Source organism: Solanum dulcamara, chromosome 8, assembly GCF_947179165.1.
Source record: "Solanum dulcamara chromosome 8, daSolDulc1.2, whole genome shotgun sequence".
NCBI lineage: Eukaryota > Viridiplantae > Streptophyta > Magnoliopsida > Solanales > Solanaceae > Solanum > Solanum dulcamara.
This window is the reverse complement of record NC_077244.1, coordinates 47,534,481-47,540,480: the sequence shown is the minus strand read 5'-3', so window position 1 is coordinate 47,540,480 and position 6,000 is coordinate 47,534,481. Positions and strand designations below refer to the sequence as shown.

The 6,000-nt window shown below is 38.4% G+C and overlaps 1 pseudogene; it reads right to left on the bottom strand.

Moving 5' to 3' along the window:
• Window positions 1-1,365: 1,365 nt before the first annotated feature.
• On the bottom strand, window positions 1,366-1,485 carry LOC129901838 (5S ribosomal RNA; annotated as a pseudogene).
• Between the last annotated feature and the right edge of the window lie 4,515 nt (window positions 1,486-6,000).

Genomic DNA, 6,000 nt, shown 5'->3' with positions numbered 1-6,000 from the left:
AGGTCTCATACATGAATAATCAAGTTGGAAAGAAATATACAAAAAGACGGGGACATGATGCAGTACCAAGTGGAGTGAGAAAAGAGATTGGATGAAATTGAGACTAGACATAGAGACATAGAGCAAGGTATAAGCAGATAAAGGTGTACGTACCATCTAAAGGGGGGAAGCCAATAAGAGAATGGGAAAGGTAAGGTAAAAGCAATTGATGTGATAGCATATTTAAAATGGATGCTTAAATTTCAATAAGATACCTTACTGAACAAAGTTAGGAAAGTCTGGAAGTCACCAATAATTGGATGAAAGCCACAATGCTATGTAAGGCAGTGTTAAGAAGTTTTTAACAAGACCTTGAATGACATAATGCTAGAAGGTGGGTGCGTATAAAAAAAGGGCATAGAAATGAAAGGATATCGAATAACTCAAGAGATACTAGGGTGGATAATGACATTATGCTACACCAAAATCCAAAATGATGGCTATAGAGTTGGTTGCAAAGAAGGTTGCGACAGATGCATAACCAAGGAAAAGGAATAGAAAACCTCCTATGGTAGGAAATAAGAAGAGTAAAGAGTGAGTAAGTGAAAAGAAAGAAGTATACTAAGATGGGACACAAGCAAGTTCCAACATGAGTGAGATGCGTACAATAGAATGAAACAGGAGATAAAAGGACTGGTAAAGGGAATAGGAGTTCAATAATGACAATACGGTTATGATATTTTGGGAGACTCTATTGAGAGATGCAAAGATAGGTTAAGCCAAACTATCAAGATGGAATTAGTACTATGGGCAAAGTAAGACATGACCATGGTTGGACCAAAGATCTACCCCGACATCGATGGTAGGATAAGGGAGGAAATGGCAGGGTAACACATGAGACCTAGAGAAATGACGCTAGGATATTTCTCAGGTTAAGTTGAGCACCTTCTCACATTCTCGTGAAGGTAAAGGAAGACACGAGATAACAAACCTAAAGTGTTACCAACTGGGGTAAGGAAAGTGTGAAATGGTTTAAGTAAGATGGGCAGAACTAGCTGGTTACTACAGGATGGAGAGCTCATATGCCAAACTCCTTCGAGCTTATGCCAGCTAATGATAGACAGAACTCAAAGCGACTGTAAAGGTCACTATATGAATGAACTTTAGCGCTACTCAGTAGACAACCCTAATAAATAGGTGTATACAAAAGGGGTGAATACAGTAAGGGACTAGTGACATGGTCATAGTGGAACTAAAGATCTACCCTTATATCGGTTGCAAGATAAAAGAGGAAAGGGCAAGGCAAAACATGAAGACTATCGAGACCACGCTAAGGTAAATCTTGGGCTAAGTTGAGTGTCCCACACATTATTGCAAGGATTACATGAAATGCGACATGAAGACTTCCCAAGGAGGTCACCCATCCCAGTATTACTCTCGCCTAAGCACGCTTAACTTCAAAATTCTAATGGAATTTAGTACGTTAGTGCTAGTATGATCGCGCGAGATGGAAGAATCTGAACTAGTGGGCGAGAAACGACATGAGATTATGTACCTAAGGTACTCTAAGTTATGTTGAGGGAATTGAAAAAAAGGGGTACTTAAGCAAACCAAGCAGGATTAGCGAATTACTAACTGATGGCGCATTTGAATGCCATAATTCTTCAATATGGTACCAGTTAATGTCATTTGCGGAAGGCAGAAAGTAATACACGAGGTCGAAAATTCCACAATATGACCTGGGCTACAGGACTAACTTTACACTCTATGGATAGATGACTCTAGAGGGAATGTTGCCGGTAGAATAACAATATTACTCCATGCTCCGTCAATCAACGACTACCTGCTCAGCCGAGAAGGTGTGAAATTATAAGGTAAAGAGGTTGTAGGACCTTATGGAGTACCCATAGCTATTATCCCAGTCACGGCCTATGGAGTTGGGTTGTGATAGAAGTGGTATCAGAGTAGTTTATCCTTGGATTGTCTGTAGACCGTGTCTAGTAGAGTCTTGATTATCGATATATTGCACGCCACATCTACAAACAGAAAGCTATAGGATATTTAGGATTTTACCTTTGTTTCACATATGAGATTATGCTATAGATCTGAGTCATAAGAAACCTTCTTATACTAACCTTGGATCTTAACAAAAGGACGACATCAACAGAGGAAAGTAATTGATGGCATGGGAAGTTACGGAGCACGCAAGTAAGTAAAGTAAAGGCATGAAATATATCTGTTAGGTAAGGTATTGACATGTGTTTGTAATGTAAAGTTGAAAACTAAAGGAAAAAGTAGACAGGAAAGTGCAACAGATACAGGTCAAAGTTGGACATACGAGGTAAGTCCATTATTTCTATATTATGGTTGATATTAAAAGCCCTGTGTGGCTGCGATATGAGATGATATTGAAAGCCCTGTATGGTTGTGATGTGATATGAAGATATATATGTGTTGTCCTGTGAGGCATTATTGGTATTTTCTGCGTGTAGGTTTGGAATAAGTGAGGAGTATAAAGGAAACTCTGCCGAAATTTTTCCAGAACAAGAAAAAGGGAATGAAACATAGATTCTTAAGATGTCTTAGAAATTGATACCAAGTACCCCTATTATGTTTAACTAAAGCTGTAAGAAGTACCCTTTAGGTCGTCGCTAAGGGGCACCCTTTTTACTTGGAGAATTTTATTTCGGAGAAACAAAAGCCTATTTAAGTGGTAAAGTTCAGACCACAGTATCTCCAGCCATATTTGTGCTGTACGAACAAAAATAGGGGGCTCAAGTTGAAGGGTAAGATGTCTCGCGATTGAGTTTCACTCTTTTTGAAAAGTACCAAGCCCGAACTACTAGTTGTAAACTAGAAAAGTTGTTCATAACTCGAGGATAAATTCAGAAGGAGACCATGTAGATCAAGTGTTAAGAAGCACTGTGATGTTTAAGGGATTCTAGTTTTCTTCTAACGGTGGTTGGAAAGTGTTCTATGATAACAGTTTATTAGTTCTTCACCGACTAATTGGAGAAAAAACTTTTAACAGAAGCACCCCAGAGGGATGTCACAAATGAAATATGAGTACGAATGTAAAGGTGTGGTAAAACAATACCGGGATAAAGTAAGACCGCTAGCAAGGCACACTTGGTATATGTTGACTAAACCAAAAGCCGGTGTTAGATACATATTAAGGATAAGGGGCACAAGGTATAAAGTAATGACGTGTATACACAACGTTTCCCCAAAGATAATGGAACCCTTAAAAGACAAAGACGACAGACTTAGGGAATAAATAGTGCAACTTGCATTCACCCCAAGAAACAAATGATATAGGTTGGAATAAAGCTATTACTTCAAGAGAACCTTGAACAAGTTATCGTCGGAATACTAATACTGCCTAATTGAAATTGAAATGACTACATGTGCTAATTAATTCTTAGATGAAGACAAGTAGAAGGTGGTCGTGGACAAGTTGTTCCATGACTCCCATTACTCAAGTACAGATTAATAGATGAGGTGTCGCACTATGTATGCGAAGGGTTTTTGATGCTTCATGATTTAGCCAAGGTCCCGTACATGGATAAACAGGTTGGAAAGAAATATGCAGAAAGACAGGGACATGATGCAATGCCAAGTGGAGTGAGAAAGGAGATTGGATGAAATTAAGACTGGACATAGAGACATAGAGCAAGCTATAAGCAGATAAAGGTGTAGGTATCCTCTAAAGGGGGGAAGCCAATAAGATAATGGCAAAGTTAAGGTAAAAGTCTTGTGACAAAATAAAAATAAAAAAGAGATGACTTGGGAGGTCAAAGAAATCATGGAAAGAGAAATATTGGTAACAATTCCCTACGACTACAAGTAATCTAAACTCCTAAGATGATTATATTAATGAATAAGAGACTTATGGATGACAATTGTTATAAAAGAATTCCTAAAGTCCTTGTAAGACCTTATGAGATTACTTAACATTCGAGGAAGAATATTTTAAAGGGGGGAAGGATGTTATACCCCGTACTTCTAAACTTCGGAAAGCCTTCTTAAACTTCATAAAAGTTGCCACGTGACCCCGATTAGATACAACGCTAACAAGTAACTCTAAAAAAAAAGAGAATGAGATACCCCATAATAAGAAAGATTGGAAATAGGGATATAAGAATCTAGAAGGAGCTGGAGGACAAGTAATGGGTCGTAGGACTTAACTTACTTACATAAGCTACCAACTTGGATGTCTTACGTAATTAAGCCACTTGAGTACACATCGAGCTTAAGTAGCAAGGAATACATAGGCTTTTGGAGTGAGACGAGATTACGAACCCACGGAAGAGAAATAAGGAGACGACGCTCCTACTCAAAGAAAGTAGGTGATGCACCTACTTAGGGTCAAATAGGTGATGCAGCAGCTTAGGTGGACCCCATGCTGCCACGTGAAAGCCAAGGATTGGAGGCATGATGGAGGTAGCGCCCTAGGGGGGATGCCACATGTCACCCCTAGGGGATTCCATATGTCACCTCCTAAGGAGGTGTATATATATGTTATATGCTGGAGTATATCTCATTTTCAGCACTTCTAACTTAAGAGAATTGAGAGAAAAACGTGAGAGCAAGAAAGAGGCAGACACGGGTTGCACCAAGTCAAGGTAAGCTCCAATTTCATTCCGTGAATTAATTATTTAAGGTACCCTATGGTGGTATAGAGGTGTTTAATAACGAAACATTTCTATTTGGGGCAGCAAAGAAGAGACACAAACAGCCCACTACTTTCCAGCATACTAAGAGAACTTTCGAGACAAGTTTTAGTAAGTTTTAGCAAGGTATGGCTTGGTTCTATTCTCCCACATTTGGGGAAGGGTTTGAAAATTTTATGAGAGTTTTAATGATGTAAATTTATGATTTGTATCAGCACCAAATGGATAGCAAGGAGCCAAGAAATTTCAGCCGCAACTAGAGAACTTTCGAGGCGACTTTTGGCAAGTTTTGGCTAATTTCGGGTAAGGTAAGGGTTTTGCTTTCAATTTGGGGTTTATGGTGTTGTTATGAAGTGTATTATATGTTTTTTAAGTGGTTGTAAATGTGAAAATATCATGGAGATGCTTGACGTTATATATATCCAAAAGTGAAGTCGTTGTGCTTAAATTGAAGTCGAGTAAAATATTGTACTTATGGTGTTGTGGCTGTAGGTGGTGTTATGGTATGTTTCAGGTATGGAAAACGTTCTAATGAAGGTATTTTTTCTTCTGGTTGCATCAACATAACCCTCTATTACGTATGATTAAATGTGTTACCACAGGGAGACTAGAAACCCTATTTTAGATATCGTAATTTTGAGCGAGTCGTTGGAACTTTGTATTATGTAATGTTGATATGATTTGCTTGTATATATGCTGCAGGGGATTGTTTTTGGTTGGCTGTAGTGAATAGGGGTGTAATTGGAAATTTGAATAGGGCAAATTATAGAGGAGATGCTGCCCGAGTTTCGTTAACTAGTTAAGGAACTAGTCGAGAAGACGAGGAAATGGGTTCTGTGAAAACTCGTGTATAACTTAAGGTGCTGAACAGTTAAGTGTTGTTTATACTTGCATTACTTCCATGTTAAAGAGGTTTGGAGGATGATGACATGAGCGTGACAAAGAGTAACCCATAAGAGGTATACAAAGCTTTCTCTTAGCATGTTTTTGGCATAAGTATGTAAAGCTATTCTTCTTTCTTTTGGCATGTCTTAGATATAGGTTGTGAATGGTTTTTATATGAAACATGGGGATAATTCCATTCGTAAAGCTCTAAGTACAGTTTATAATTCTTATCCACTTTATGATGGTAGAACTCCTGTAATAGTTGAGCTATTGTCTTCTTAAGGTTTCTATAGGGTAAAAGGTAATATATGTAGAGCCTAGTGATCCTTTCTTTTGGGATGTCTTAAACGTAAATGAAATGAGGTATGATATAAGTCTGGAGGTAGTTCTAGTTGTAGGTTCCAAATACAGCACATGACTCATGTTCACTTCCAAATGCTAAGGCTCTTAAGGCAGCTGAGCT